This window comes from Platichthys flesus, chromosome 9 (genome assembly GCF_949316205.1).
Source record: "Platichthys flesus chromosome 9, fPlaFle2.1, whole genome shotgun sequence".
NCBI classification, from domain to species: Eukaryota; Metazoa; Chordata; class Actinopteri; order Pleuronectiformes; family Pleuronectidae; genus Platichthys; species Platichthys flesus.
In genome coordinates this window covers 24,332,473-24,349,714 of record NC_084953.1, presented here as the reverse complement: position 1 = coordinate 24,349,714, position 17,242 = coordinate 24,332,473, and the positions used below count along the sequence as shown (strand labels likewise).

Here is a 17,242-nt window from a genome sequence, read left to right as displayed (position 1 = left end):
AAATTTTAACAAAAACACCCAAGTTTCCGCCACAACTGGGTGAGGAAGTGAATAAATCAGCCTACTGTCAAAACTGTCTTAAACTTATATAAAACTTATAATTTGCATTTTATAGTATTGAGCAACTTGAGTTACTTGAATTAGAGAAAATTAAGAAAATTAAGGAGTCAGACGACCTGGTTAGCAAAATGCAATCTTACCGAATGACCTTCTGATTCAACTTACAATTATAAATGTTGACGACGCTGCCATAAAGACCTGGTGGCTTTCTGTTTTATTAAATACTTGCTTATATTAGAATATAGAATAATTTGACCACAGTAATTAGCCTGTCTGCTGCCCAAAGTAGTCTTTTGTATTGATATTGTCTCCATAGTGTCCATTAGCGAGAAAAGGGAAAGAATCAAGGATGTTTTTTCTGGCCCCTCTTACTCTACATTCTGCAATTAACATACTATTGTCTACTGTCACATTCATGTACTTCTGCTGCAATGCAGTGATGGATTATTATTATCCTCTTGACTCCACTAACTTATACCCACAAATAAAGTCGTTTCGATGATATACAGCTAAAATTAAATGCTAAATGTGATTAAAAAGAGACATAATGCGACCAATATTAAATAAGTGTTTGCACTTTAATTGTATTAAAGTGTTTTAATACAATTAAAACCAATGGCACACAGAGGAAATAACAAACAAAGTGGAGCGGCTCTGGAAAGAAATTAGTGTTTGGGAGTGAAATCAAACTTTCTCTGACCCGGGTCAGGAGGCAGGGGAACTCAAACAAGACTTGAATGAAACACAGAAGGAAACTCACAGCCTGATTATGGAGCAGACAGAATAAGGCCAGATAAGGTGGACAAACACTTGGCTTGTTTACAGCCTGTCTGGTCATCTGCTTGCTTGAATGTCTTGTTCCATCAGACCCCATTAGTCTATTTAATGATACTGCTGTATCTCCAGACGTCATTGATGTACTGAGTTAAATTTTATAACAATACAAAGAAAAGATAGCCCACACTTTTATAATAAGACCCGGGCTGTAAACAGAGCAGGACCATCCTTTAATTATAGTTATTGTGTTGTTCTCTTTCGTTACCAGATGAAAAATGACCTTGGTGATAATAACATTCACTAGTTGTGCTAAACCGTCCATTTCAAGTTGTTTCTAATGCTGCTGAGTGAATAGTTTCTGTGACTGCAGTCTTGAGGAAATGTTGTATCTGGCCTTTTTACTTTTTCTGCCTTGCTTTTCTTCCTAAATGCAGGGCTGTGAGTCGGCTCAGAGACTGGCGCTCCCTCTCTTTGTCTCTCTCCCTCTCTCTGTGGCAGTGATACTTTGTATTTCTGCCCATAATCAATCTAAGAGTTTGTCTTGGGTCATTATTACCTGCTGAAGGACCATCTGTTCACTGAGGCTGTCTGAGCGCTCTGCCAGCCACTGACACACACACACAAACACACCCACACAAATACACAGACACACACACACACACCCTGAAACACACTCATACTCGGGCACATACACATGGCCTGAAGGGTTGCCAGCTAGATTTGGACCTCAGTAAGATGTGGGATGTAGAATAATTGTGCCTCAGGTAGAGCTGAAGAGAAACATTTGGCCAAATGAGTGAGTGTGTGTGTGTGCATTTGTGTTTAGTGTTTGTTTGTATTTAAATATGAATGAATTATACAGTGTGCATATACATCTGCTGTTAATGTCTGGCTCTTGTGACTTGTGTAATAATGTAATGAGGGGGCCGGGAGAGCTGTAGCGTGTGCATGTGTGAATTAGGTAGAAACACAGTGAAGGTGCACCCACTTCAGCACAATGACATATAATTACACCCACAACCTTAACAAAGAAATGACTGGCTGTCTGGCTTCCAATACTGTGAAGTATGACGCTGTATCAGGGCCTCTGTGTGTGTGTGTGTGTGTGTGTTCCCGTCTTAAACAACCACATAGTTATGAAAAAATACCCAGTTGCTCAATTCTGCAAATTATGTCAAATATTTAGGTTGAAGGACTTCATGACCAAATTAGATTTAGCAATTAAGAAATACTTGTGATTGTAGCCAGCTATAAGCTTCAGGTGATCAAGTTTGTTGGGGAGATGAAAGGGCAGGTGAAAGCTGAGGGCTGGTGCTTTGAGGAAGTCTGAGCTGTGAGTGGAGCTGGATGACTGAGCAGCAGGCAGGAGGATCAGCTGGGAAGCAGAGTGAAGAGGCAGAGGGCCGAGTGTAGCTGGAGACCAGTGGACATGAGCTGGCTATGGAGAGGTGTGATGTGTGCTTAGTGTTGCAGAGAGTTGATCAAGGAAACCTGAGCTGATGCTCAAGCCGAGGAAAGTAAAGGCCACTTTACTTGGTAGAAAACCACAAATCTCTTTGCATTGTCGATGTAACCACAGACATCCAAACATATTGTGCTGTCGTTCCTAATGCACAAAATATAATCAATTTGTGACTTAACATCAACGTTTTTAGATGTTTCTCAATGCATTAATTCAGAGAAAAGTATTTTTGTGTATATATAATGACTTAAATCTCACAATACTGGCTCTGTATTTTAGTTTAAGCTACAATGGGCCCTGACGGAGACATCATAAGATGGATAAATAATATTTTTCTTGAGCATAAGAAGCATGCTCAGAGGAAGACAAACAAAAGAAAACAAGCGTTCTGCCTTTTTTTTAATTTTTATTTTTGCCTTTGAAGGGTAACATTTTGCTCAGTGTGAGCCCTCTGCCCATATCTTTAGATACTTGTTAAATCTGTTGTGCTGATTACTGACAGGGTAAAGAAGGAGGATGTCTGATTTATGAGCCTTTCCACTAAATAGGCAAAAAATTTAAAGAATGACACTGATGCAACATTGCATTGATGTACTGTCAGCTGATTGCTGAAAGATGACATAATTAAGATGTCTAAATGAGCATATAGCTTGGTCCAACAGACTTGCACCATGTGCTTAACAGCTTCCTAACTGCTCCAAGCAAAGTTTAACTCAGCTTTTGCATATGAACAAACAGCAGATGTTTCTCTTCATCCACTCTTATTAGAATATTTACCTTTTTTTTGTTTCCTAACATTTCTAATATTTACCCTCTTTGATGAACGTTCCTTTTTTTGTTTGCATTATCGCATAACTAATGACTGTGAACTGCCCATCCATAACTCAGTGTGTTCTCCCTGTAAATACTCAGTTGTTAAATATATTTATTTATTTTTTCAAAGACTTAACAGTCCGTGTCACAGGTTACACATGTGATATTTCCACTCTGTTGGGTTCAGCTTGTCCTCAGGTCCTCAAAACAAACACCAAGTCAGGGAAGAGTGAATCCAAAAGGCAATTTGGTCTGAACTTAACTAACTTGCCTGTTAGTGCTGCTGCTGTGTGGCTGCTGCTTCTCATTTCCATTTCTAGGATTGTTATTGCCTAACGTGTACTTTGTCACCAAGGTAATTGGCTGACTGCGACCTGCTTGTTTCCAATTTGTGTTTGCATTTGAAGAGTCCATGTGAATCTTGTAATTAAGGCCTCATGCTAGAGGAGCTGAAGACGAGAAGTATGACTTGCAACATGGAGAGTTTGAGCAAGTTGATCAAGTTGAAAAGAGCTGTGTAAGATTTACGGCTCATTTTGAAATATTAAGAATACAGTAATTGAATAGGCCATTGCTCTAATATATTTTGTATTGATTTATTATCTGGGAAAGCGACTCTTTTAAAAGTATGAGTATTCATAATAACGTGCATTGCACAGTCACTCATACACACAGAATCTTTGAATCCAATTAATTTACAATTAAACTACAACAGCAAAACACAGGTTGTGTTTGCCTGAAAAGGACCTGCCCATGAAATCTATTGTTGGTCAGGAGGGGCCACTGAACTGGGACACAGCTTGTGTCAGTGGCAGGTTGGGTTTGGTTACTACTGACCTGGACTCTCATCCCCTATCTTAAATAGAATATATACACGTAACAAGGTTGCTTGAATAGACATTATCAAACATTACACTTACTATATACTGTATGTCTATGCCTCATTTTTAATGGATGAGGAAGGTGACACTGTTTGTTTATTTGTGTGTGTGTTATGACAGTGCCAAGCGATAATGAGTGAGGTGCATTAGCCCTTCAGCAGCATGATCCGGGCTATATATAGAGCTAATTTAGTTTTTGTGTAGAGAGGGCTTGAGAGAAGGTGTGACTTTCAACAATGGAGAAGTTCATCATATGTGATTCACACAGTGGCTGAGCCAAACAACCTCATTTGTCTCTCTGATTTCCTCATGACACCGTGTGAATATGTGGGTGTTACTCACAGGATAGCTGAGGATGTTATAGAATACATTACAGTGGTAATGTGAAGCACACAAAGACTTCACGGGTTGGAAGGTTTCCTTGGGTATATGTGTAGCGGATTCATTTCCTGGAGGCAGTGTAAACTCAATTTGTATTGAACTCATTAAAGTACTGAGAGAAACTTTCTGGAGTGAGCAACAACCAGTACTGGACATTTTCTCAACTTCTTGAAACATAAAAAGAATCAAAGGGAACAAAAAAACAACACTTAAGAATCCTGTCACTGTGCAGGTGATGTTCGGTTACATACGATTGTTGCAAAGGCTGAGAAGTGCCTGTCTGACAAGATGACATTTTTTGGTTTATTTGTACATAAAGTCTCATTAAAGAACTGGATATATCAATGCACTTAGATGTCTTTATGATGTTCTTTAATTGAACGTTTGTCTAATATAACATTATTATAACTATATGACTGTACTTTTACACCACCTCAGACCTTTAATTTAAATCTGTAAGACAGGAACATGCACTTATTAAGTACTAAGTACTTAACGTAGGTAATGTTACTCAAGTGCACCTCTCCTGAACTCTTCTCCCCCCGGACAGCCCTGACTGCCAGTGGCTCAAATGATCAAACTGTAATCACATATTGCCGTATACCCTACAGTACAGAGTTTGCTGGCTTTAGGCCTCTGTTCTATTTGTGCCATTGTTACATGACATTTCTCAACAGTGACAGATGATGTCAGGTAACATCTCACCTGAAAGTTTCCCTGCATAATGTACCATTGCACTCCTCTAACTGGGGTTTACTAATACGGTCATTTTAAAGGAGTTGACTCAAAGAGACAGACTATGCAGGGACACTTATCTGCACTCGCCACAGTGGCAAGTGATCACTAGAATAGTATGATGGTATCTTTACAGGTTTGACTTCAGCAAAATGAGCCCCACAGGGTTATTGCTTACTTTACTGTTATCTTGAAATCATCTAATTAAAGGTTTTGATCAGTTGTGAGATGTCTTTTTTTGAATTCTAGTTTCATCATCTCTAATGCAGACTGCCCTGGTTCACATCTAATGACGAATATCGTATCAGAGCGTAGTCTGGAGAATTGCTGATTTTCACATATGGGGTTTGAGAAAAAACATCTCAGATGATGTTTTACTTTTTTTTCTTTCTTTCTTTTCAAATGTGTTCCACGAATTCATCCCTCTCAATGATAAAAGCTCATGTCTCTTTCTTCCCTGCTCGCTAAAGTCCAGAGAGGATGGTAACCCTCATCCCCAGTTAACTGATAGGCTTGATGTGTAATTAATGGTCTGACACAGGCTAATGAAGCTAATGACGCTAACTGTGCTAGCATATGGGTGTCCCATGGGGATCCACACTTGGCGCTCTAATTTAGATAAATGACGCCCCAGGTTATGCCGGGCTATTTGCATTTCATTTGATGGAGGCCAAGGGAGAAACAGGGATTAAACAGGGGGGTGGATAGATGGGAGAGATCAAACAGGAGAGGTGTTTGGAGGGATGGGAAGATGGAGGTGTTTACTCCCGTGGATGTATGTGTGTGTTGGTGTAAATCTCCCCTTGGCCAGGCATAATGCTTCTGTTAGATAAAAGCGATGGTAGGGGGGGTAGCAGCTGTCACAAACTGGCAGTAAAAGACAAAAAAAAACAACCACATATTACTTTTATGTGTGTGTATACTTTGTGGATCCACACAGGTTTGTAATTACTGTATATTGGCCCTTAGGAGACATGTCATTGTCAGCTAGAAAGTCTCGAGAGGAAAGAAATGTGCTGTATTTGCAGAGGATCATTGTTATATATGAGAGGCTCCACCTGTCAGCCAAAGATATGTTGTAACCTACTTGTAACACACTTAAAGGAGACTCAACTACACTTGAGAGATGGAGCAATCATTATGGAATACAGCACAACTTATTTATTTTTGTCGAAGTACAATTTACGGTAGCACGTTGTTGTGATTTTAGCAGGTGCTTGACCTCATGGACGACTCAGACAATGAATATATAATTAAGGTTGTAATGACTGTTTTCAATGGATGATTCTGGTTCAGGAAGTCTTTGGTCACTGAGAGATTGGTAGGTGACGGAAAACTGGTCTTCAGGCAGCAGATGCACTGATGATCAAAGCCCTCAGGTCAAAAGATGATCAGGCAGGATACTGGCACACTCTGAATTGAGGGAGGACGGACTGGCAGATGAAGTAGCCGGCAGGCAGGTAGTTACCCAAGGCAGGCAAAAAGCACCACAAAAGCACTGACACGACCAGCTTGACCTGGAGCCAATACTGAGACGACATCATTAGCTTAGCAGCAGTTTAAGGGTTTAGGACGGGATTAAGGCTGTGCTGTCAGGGTCATAGCCACACAATCCTCTTCAACCCCACTGCTGCTGTGTCGACAGGTGCTTGGGTTTAAACTGCATCTGTGATTTAATCTGAACCCCTTTCACCGTGTTCTATAGAAAATCACCTCAACTTCTGTGTGGGTCACTGTGTCTGAGGATTACATTCACCCTGCTGCAGATCTGGTTTAACTGATGGTGATAATACACATGAGTTTTTTTATCACTGAACTGGAAAAGCTGGCAACGTTATGGAGCTGTGTAATCTCTGAAATGCAATGAATACCATATATAGACTAGGGCTACGTTGTAGCACTGGCGGGCCCGAGCACCCGCACGTTGAAGCCTGTTGCGGTCGGTGGAGAGAGCGATCGATGACCAAGCGCATGTCTCCGCGTTGCATCCATTTTGCGCTCTGCGGCAGTAGGTTTGCCAGTAGGTGGCGCGATCACTATTATTACACACAGACATATAGATCTGTTCAAGTAGCCGCTCTGATATAGCGTGAGCAATTTTGTGTCAATTGGACAATTTTACCACAACGTAATTTTCACACTGATTAGAAGGTGGCGCTATGACCCTGAACTAATATTTATATGTGGAGCTGTTCAGATCAGTATTGTGATTATAGGTCAGTAGTTTGGAGCCGGTTGGATAATGCAGAGTGGATTAACAAAGTACTACTTTCCTGGCGAATCAGTAGGTGGCGCTATTACACTGAGGAAATATTGACACAGAGCTGTTCAGGCTTATACTATTATCATATGACAAGTGTGGTAGTAATTGGACAATGCACAGTGGACTTATGAAAACATCGCCTCGTCTGGCAAAGGATGATCCTTCGCCAAACATCAATGTTTACATGGTTTGAGGAAATGTCACAATTCTGACCTTGATCCAATGACTTCACTGAGGTCATTTGAGCTGTATATTGTAAAGCAGCCAGGAGCAGTTCATCAAAATATAAAACATTTCACTTCCTGTAGCCACCAGGGGGCACTGTGATTTCAAATCATGATTTCTGTGTAGATGTCATCAGGCCGGGACTCTTGTCTTACATGTCTAGTTTGGACTCGATTTGACCATGTATGTTTGAGATACACCATTGTTTTGATGGCGTTTAATCAAACTTTGACGCCACGCTACGGTCACACGGTGTGATGGAAAAAAAATCCCTTAGTCACTTTTTTTCTTAATCTTGTTTTGATGACACTCATCTGAATTTGAAGTTGATCAGATGAAAGCTCTATGACAAGTACATCAAAGAAAAAATATGGAATATGGCTAAAATGGACACTAAATTCAAAATGGCGGGCTTCCTGTTTGGTCTAGCATATCTATCCAATATACTTATTTGTTTGTTATGAAAAGACACATGCCCAATTCGATTTTTGTACATGTCGGCCAATCGTAGTTCCGGGGCTGCCTGTTAGGGGCGCTGGTCAGTTTTTTTGCCACGCCCATTCCTTAAAACAATATGAATATCTTCAGAGGGGGGAAGTTGTTACACACATGTAGTTTGAGTGAGATAGAACCATGAACACTGAAGTTAAAGCAATTTAGTGTTTCACGGCGAGTTGATGAACTTTGATGCCACGCCATTAATATGGCGTTTGACGAAAAGTCACAGTTATCTTATGCCTTCATTATCAATGTCTTGAGACCCATTTGATAAAGTTTGACATGGTTGAGGTCAATGGATGAGGAGAAATACAAGTGTAAGACATGCAAAAAAAAAGACATTTCCTGTTGCCACCAGGGGGCGCTGTGATTTCAAGTCATGATTTCTGTGTAGATGTCATCAGGCCGGGACTCTTGTCTTACATGTCTAGTTTGGACTCGATTGGACAATGTGTGTCCGCGATACAGATGCTCGTGTTTTGATGGCGTGGAACCAAACTTCCTGTTGTTTTTTTCACAATGCTCCTTGAGACTTTTTGTCATGACTGGTCACGATACACCTATGTCCCGATTTTGGTGAAGATCGAAGAAGGGGAAACCTAGGGGCTGGTTCCAGGGGGCGCTGTTGAGCCATTTTGCCACACCCAATTCAAATTTCTCCAGAATACTAAAAAATCCGCAGACCTTGAATTTCCTGCAAAGTTTCACAACTTTTTGAGCATGTCTATACCCTGAAAGCCCCCCAAAGGGAAATAATAATAATAGTAAAAAATTCGCCTCACACCGATTTCGGTGCTCGGGCCCTAAATATGGCATCTGTGTCACCAGATAACCACATCAACAATTGTGTACACAACGTAACCCAGGTTATGATTAGTCTGGTACCAGTGGATTGTCCACTGGTGTGGTCATGTGACCAATGGTGGAAACATTGTAGCACGTGGTGCAGATCCCCTTAACAGTACTAGCACAGCAATGTGGTTAAAGTCACTGGCCTGGGGCATGCTGGTCCGCCCTTAGAGACCCCCAAACCCTGACACTCCCTTGGTTCTAAACCGCAGCATATGTGATTGGCAGAGCGGCAGTTCACAGTGGTTTCTGTGGTGGCAGAGGTGATCATCAGTCAGTGCTGGTAAACGTTCCATGTATAAAAGTGTGCTGAACCATCAGAACAGTGTTTATTTTGTTTTACCAGACTGATGGGGATTTTTTCGAATTATCTTTATGCTCATTAACCCTAAATTAACCCTAAATTTACAGCAACTAGTAATCAACATCGGGCACACGGTTATCATTGTAAATTTAAAAAAAAGAAGATTTTTTTTTCTCCTGGTTAAGCATAATCAAATATTACCTGTCTATTCCCAGAGAAAAATTTGAAGGATGTCAATATTTGAAATTCTGAGTGCTTTTGGATACCTGACTTGTCCTTATGCAGATCTACAAGTTCTGGTGCCCCAATCCATAGCCCCCACCACAGAACAAATAAAACCTGACCTTCAGACATAATGTGGAATATGACCTGTTGACTTGTTGGTAATGCAGTTTTTTAACAGACTTCCTCCAACTTGTCAGAGTAGCCCAAATGGGAGCGAGGGCAGGGAAGCGTGAGAGAAACAATGAAGAACATGGGTATTAAGGAAAAGAAATACAAAAACACAGCTAGATAAGAAGACTCTTCCTCTTCACCCCAGGGAAGCCATATTTAAATCATGAACGCTATAACAATAAAGGTTTTCCGTGGTGGCCCTGCAGCCTGTAAGACACTCTCCCAGCTACATGGCACCAGGCAGATGTCAATGCTGTGGTTATGGATGGATACCAGCATGTGAGACCCAGGTAATATGTTCAAGCAGAAATGAACAGAGCCTACCTTTGGCTCTGTTGTTTAATGGATCCCAATAAGCTGCATGTTGATCTGTCTCTCTGCAGATAGCCGGCAAAGGACAGACTTTAAATTAACTGACTGTCAGTTATCACATAACACAGCTCATTGATACACAAGGATCAGGGCATTGCTGCATTCCATTATAGCTCATGAGACAGTGGTTGACATTCTATGCTGAATGTTCCTGTGGCTTTTGATGTATTTGAAACAGTTATTCATCAAACCGTCTCTGAGGTGGTCTCCTGTTTATAACTTCATTATTACTGACAAGTACTGAAACTACGGACTGAAAGAAAAAGGTATTTAATAAGAAAGAGATTTGCTTTGCATGACACTACGCACACAACAGCAGCTGAATCTATGAGGTCCGGCGATTTGCATGGATGAAAAAACTTTATTTATGATCACACAAGCAAGCATGTGGCAAATAGCACTGTGTACACACAGCTGTACAATGCAGCAACAGAGCAAGACATCAAGTCGGAGAACTAATAAAATATTATGAGAAGTGTGAGAGAAGTTTTGGCTTAATTCTGAAACTTTGGATGAATAAGAATATGGGTGGCTGCTACAGTGATTAAAATACATAAATACAGATCTAGAAAATCGAGCCAGAGGGAGACAGGGTTTACTGAAAGCAAACAAGGCTAAATAGCAACACTTTGCATATAAGTTGGCAGTATGAACTCAGAAGGTGGTGATTTTCACCACATCGACGTTGCATTCACAATTTCAGAGGGTCCCCAAGTGGCCACTGAATCTGTTTTAAGCTGTATGATATGAATATATAAAATGCAAATTGCAAAACGCTGTATGGTTAATTGGAGCTTTAGATAATAAAATGGTCAATATGCTACAGTAGACAATTATGTAGACAGCGTCCCATGTGGAGCGTAATATGTGGCATATTGTGGTTCCTCACTTTCAAATGTAACCAGGAATAATTCAACACTATCATCACCAATACCAACCTAGAAGGTCACATAGGAAAATTATAATCTGAATGCAGAGTAATAATAGTTTAAGCTATATTTGGAGAACATTTGCATTGGGCCAAAAAATTTAGGTTGGTTTACAGAGATTCCCACAACACATGTGAAGCACAGGACAAATGCAGGAAGGAGCAAACAATTAAAAAACAAACAAAAGGGCAGTGCAAGAGTGACTGATGAGTTAAAAAGTCACATTGTCTCAGTGACAATGACAACTGCATATTTCACTTCTGTGTACACAACAAAGATACAGATAACCACAACTGAATGTAAAAGCACACTTTTTTTTTATCTATTGTTATTTATGTCTTAATAAACACAGGCTCTCTTTATAAACACTCCTAGCTGCTTGTCCTTTTGCCAATACGTTTGCACCTTAGCATGCTCACACATGGGATAAAGCTTTGGCTCTGATTTCACCTCATTTGCAGCTGACTGCCTCGGAAAGTGAACCGAGTCTCCATGGAGACACTCAATCACTTCATTACACCGCTGTTTGCTTTGCTTATTTGTCCCCAGTGGTTCGTACCATTTCCTCCATTATGTGGGGGTGTGGTTGTTTTCTAATCTGCATGTGTATGTTTTTCATGCATGGAAATATACAGAGGATGGTAACTTTGACATCGTTTTAATGTATAATTTACATGGGATTATGAATAATTTGTGTTCTTTGCGAGTGTTTCCCTCTGCACTCCCGGCTCTTCTCTGTGGCAGGGGGTGGGATCAATGATTGACAGCTCACTTCATGCTCTGTAACTACGGCAGCTGACAAGGTCACGTCAAATGAAGCTATTTGGTGAGAGGGAGTGTTCGGGGAAATATTCTGCTTCTCTCTGTCTCTCTGCCCCGATCACACTAAACGTGTTCGACCCCCACAGCAGCTCGCCAGCGGCCGCAGTTATTTATGAATGATGGGTTAATCTAATGTAGACGAGTGAAAAATAGCAGATACAGCAGATCACCTGTCAATTCAAAAGAGAAGAGATAAAAGACAACTTTGTTCCTCAAACCTGATTTTTTTTTTGCCCTCCCTATAAAAGAAAAAGGCTTACACGGATATGTGTGCTTTTGTGCTTGTGTGTGTGTGTCCTCGTGCGCAAGTGTTTGATATCAGAGAAAGGATTTGAAGGGTGGCTTTGTCCCAGCATACAAATGCTGTTGTTCCTCTCCGAAGCCACAGAGCTGTTTATGATTATAGGAATTGTGAAGGTCAAACAAAGCAGCTGCTGCATCAGGCTTTGTATTTGTTATGCAGAATTTGTTCTCAGGTTTAGTACTGGAAATGACTGTTATTCAGAAAAGAAGCCATACTTTGATGTGGGATTGCATGTAATGGACACTTTTAGAATGAAAGAACTACATAATTGATCAGGGTATTTTTCCACACAGCATTGATGCACGCGACATCTAAAATGCCTACCACACTATTGAGTACATGAGATACAACAAATGTTGCCAAATTTTGGAAAGATGCAACACATATTTGAGATTGTGTATTACATATCTTTACACAACCACAATAACAAATAATTTAAATGCAGATTTCACATTTCTGAATTGTAGTGTTCCTAAGTTTCCGTGTGTTTAGGTGTCACCTTTGACAGCTCTTTTCTAACTATATGTAGTTGTTTTCAAAATTAAATTATAAGCATAGCAAATTTGACTTTGAATAAAACCTCGACCCATCCAGCCTAGGCTACAGGCACGAGTCGCCCCTCATAAAGGGATTTATTATAAAAGAGCTTCAGAATTATGTTTCGGTCGCAGACATCAACATTTGACCACTTGTAACTTGAAATTACAAGGAGGCAGTGGAAAAGCAGCCCAAAGGAGACTCAAAGATGCCTTGTTTAGAGTTAGCCTAGGGACTGTGAGAAAATAGTGCTGATTGCTGCTCCGGTGTCAGACCATGGTAAGAAAAGCAGCTTTCAAATCTAATTCAGTTCACCGCTTTGCGCACTCACTTAAACAGCACCAGAACGCTCCAAACAGTTCATCTACTCCCATCTTGTTCAATAGTTGCTGCTTGACCTAGGACCCTGAGAAGATTGAGTTAAATCAAATATTTAGTTATGTCCATCTGAATTTATCTAATCAATTCTATGTTTTTGTTCGTAAAAAGTTAGATCCATCCAATATTATGGTCTATGACTGGCTATTAAAGGTTCAGCTGTACTTTTACTCTGAAGTAAAAGTACAACTGAACCTTAGCAGCTGTTAGCATAGTAACACTTTGAACTCTAAATTATTTTGCATCGAGCAAAGACAAAGCAACACCGTGTTCAGTACAGCCTTACGAAACTATTAGGATGGTGGAATACTCTGTTAGTCAGATATGTATACTATCATAATAACTGCTACACTCCTATAAAAAAACAAAACACACGTTGATTAAAGATCCAGTGAAGTATAATTTACGCTAATCTCCCTTCCACTCTGTTTTCTCCTCTACTTTCACTTCGCAGACATTTCTAGAAGTAAACAAAGATTTAACCCTCGTGTCGCCATATGATTCAGCTCTAACGTACCTTCATTTAATCGGAGATGTCGCATTCATCACACTTTTAAGATTATATTATTGTCACTGACACATTCAGTAATAAGATGATTATGGGATTTACACTCTATGACCACCTCTCCAAGGTGCAGTCGATCATGAAGAAATATGCAGTGAGCCTTTCAAGAGGCAGCGCAGTGTTTCTTTGATTCTTGACTGAACATTGTTTCGAGTGAGAATTCTCCAGGGAAAAAAAAAAAAACTGGCAGAATATGAATGAAGTAGAGGGCCTGGGTAGACATAAAGGGGTGATACAATATTATGCATTCAACTTATGTTGAAATAAAACATATCTAACGTATTACAATTTAAATGAAATATTATAACAATATAAGATAATAATGTCACTAATACCTTCACTATTATAGGAGCAGGATTCACTTGTGTAACTGTAATTAATGGGACTGCTGATTCTGGGAGATGCACCTTCACCTGTAGTAATGAAAACTTGCAGATGTGGTGTGTGTCATTGGCCATTACGGGCTGAGTCACATTTTATGATAGAGCAGTGAATGGCACAGAAATGCCAGCTGTCAGTCATCATGTGGTGACTCATCGGCTAGAGCCTCTCTACAGGCCGGAACTCATGAGGAGGCATTTGCATTTGTAGCCCTTAACACAATCCAGAATGCTAATGTTTTACAATATTACAAAACTCGAGATTGACTCATGTCTAATCTGTATTGGGCAATAGGTGCTAAACAAATGTATTATTATTATGATAATTATTATTATTATTATTATTTTTTAGCTTTTTAAATGTTTGTAATTATTGTTATAAGAAAGTCGACCAATCAAATTAGTTAGTTAAGGCAATTGTCTCATCTTTAATGAAATGTTTCTATCGAATTCAAGTAGCCAATTGACAAATTACATGTGCCCACAAAAGAGAAAGGAAAGGAAAGAAAGGGTTTGATGTGACCAGACTTTCACTCTCACTGCTGGTGATAGGTATCACGCTAAAAGCTCACTGCTGTGGCTGCAGCCGGAGGTCAGCAGCTAAATGAACTTTTGTTCCATTTTCTTGAGAGGATCCTGCATCTGCATTGAGCCAGAAGTAATGGAAGTGTGGTGGAGCATTGAAGATTGATGCCAGGGAACTCCCAGACCTCTTCCCTCTGCTTTTTACCCTCTCTCCTTCATGTATAAATACTTTGCCGCTTCTTTTCTGCCTTTTCTGTTTTAGGCCGCTTTTCTTCATGTCTTTGCCACTGTCTCTGTTTTTTCCTCATCCCTCACTGACTCCATCCTCCCTCCTCTCCCGAACTCTTCCTCTAATTGTCTCCATCTGTGTGTCTTTCCACTGCCATTCTCCTTTCCATCTCAATTCGATCTCCAACCTGCTTACAAACACAAAAGTGGCCACTCTGTCTAAACAAGGACAGTTCACTCAGATGTCTGTGACCTATTCAGAGCTGGATTGTTCTACAATTGTACTTTCACTATAGAACACTTAAATTGTTGGTGCATTAAATCTGTTAATTTGTCAAAAGATTATCTAGCAGGTTTCCCTGAAATGTGGTAGATGAGTGAAACCAGGGGCTCACCCTGTGTCTTAAAATATACTTTTAAATTAAAAGTAATACTGATTAAAACAAAATTTGTTTGACATCAGGATGAGAACAATAATTTCTTATTTTTGGTTACATTTATTCAAAGCAGACCCTAGGTTTGTGTACGTGGAATGCAAACGCTGGATTCCAGTGTCCTGGACTTCATGGCTGGCTGTGTTGAACTGACTAGCATTCCATTCATAGAAAACATGGCATTTTAAACAGCCTTTGGACATTAGAGTTTTTTTCTGCAGCACTTCTTTGCTACTGACACCTGAGATGTTGATGTATTACATTACATTTTTACAATCATGAAACTTAATTGAGATTTCATGATTTTTCATGATTATTCTGCAGAGGAACACAGAAGTAGGTCCAAGTGGACTCTTGAAAACAGTACCAGGAAAATTGTGGTAAAAATGATGTACAGGTTAATTTATATTTTTTCAGACATAATCCACAATTAGAGGGTTTCCTACAAAATCTATCATTATGTATAAATAGTTTGTTATTTGTTAACTAAAGTCATATCAACTGTCCACTAACTCTAAAGATTAATTTAGGGGTAGTTTTTCTTCCCCATACCCATGTTTGAATGCACAAGCTCACTGTGAAAGCGGGTAAAACATGTATGTGACAATGAATATAATATTGAAAAATACTACATTATCTTTAGACAGTTTAGTTTCTTTACATGTGCCACATCCCAAACTAACCTGCATCTCCCCTTATTGTTAAATAAATTAAAAGTCCATCTTGAAAAATGTAGGTTTCTCATTTAAATAAATCCTCTATTTTCTACTGAACAGGATTAATTTCACTGCAGTTTTAAGGTTGTGGAGGTGGCTCAGTGAGCACCTCCAGGCGAACCAGGGAGAGGTGAGCTAAAACTAGGTGGCCATTCAGCTCTCCCTGGAATAAACAGACAGCAGCGGAGCTGTCAGAGAAAGGCAGGGACTGAGACAGAAGGATAGAGAGAGACTTCAGGAGTAACACAAGGGATGAAGACAGACACACAAGGAGAGCCTGGAAGAGGCTGAGCCGAGAAACCTGAAAACGTTTGTGGGGGACAATTTGTGTTGGTTTCACTTATATTTTCTCACGTGTGGTGGAAGAAATAAAGAATGCTGAAAAGCAAATGGTTTGTCTCTGGCCATTGTGGTGAGACCCAATCCCAATGTCCCCTGGTGAGTTTTAATGTTGTTGATTAGGTGCTGGTTGTACTCTACAATACAAAACAGCAACCAACATTCACCATCTCCTACTTCATGCCACATCTCCTAGCAACAAATACTATGTACTTATATCGTTTCCAACAAAGTAGTCTAGTCTAGTACTTAAGTATATGCCTTCATCTAACTTCACTTCCTTTATTGCATTAATGCGTGTTAGTACAGTGTGCGCAGCACCCTGCTGTGATTTTAGTCATCATATGTGCTAAGAGGCTCTGATCAGTCACAGCTGAAGTAGCTTTTAACCACATTTATCATATTTACAACTATATCCAGCATTTATGCAACATTGATTACCTAGAGTTCAGTGAGAAGTCTTAATCTGACCCGGGTGGCTTATATCCACAATGATATAACACTGCTTCGGTTACATGGAATGTACTTCATGCCTAGATCAAATATAGCCCACAATTAATACATAACAATTCCACTCCATTAATGTTTTCAATTTGTTGTGTTACAAAAAGCTAGTGACGGAGAGGCGGTGGTCTAGTGGCAGAAACTTGGACTATGGTCAGAGAAGGTCTCTGGTTCAACTCTGGTTCGACTCCATGGAGAAACAACAAAAGACGAACCTACCCTGTCTAGTGCCCCTGAGCAAGGCACCTTACTCCCCCAACATCTGCTCCTCGAGCGCCGTACATGATCGCTCACTGCTCTGTGTGTCCTGCACCAGATGGGTTAAAAGCAGAGATTAAATTTCCCCACCTGCATGAGTGTGCCTTTGCATGTCTGTGCATGTGTTTGGGACTAATAAATGCATCTTATCTAGCATCTGATGGTACGGTCTCTTTGCTGTTTATTTTCAATGTTGAGGATGCAGCCCCCCCCCCCCCCCCCACCCGATGATTAGATGTCCATTAAAAAAGTTGCATGTTGCATTACATCACTCAACTTCAATTGACAGCACACTACATTGACTTTT

At 40.1% G+C, this 17,242-nt stretch overlaps 1 protein-coding gene across 1 annotated transcript in view; it reads left to right on the top strand.

Moving 5' to 3' along the window:
* The window catches only part of LOC133961268 (inactive N-acetylated-alpha-linked acidic dipeptidase-like protein 2), a 376,914-nt gene that overhangs the window by 56,904 nt on the left and 302,768 nt on the right, over nucleotides 1-17,242 (top strand). The window lies entirely within an intron of this gene.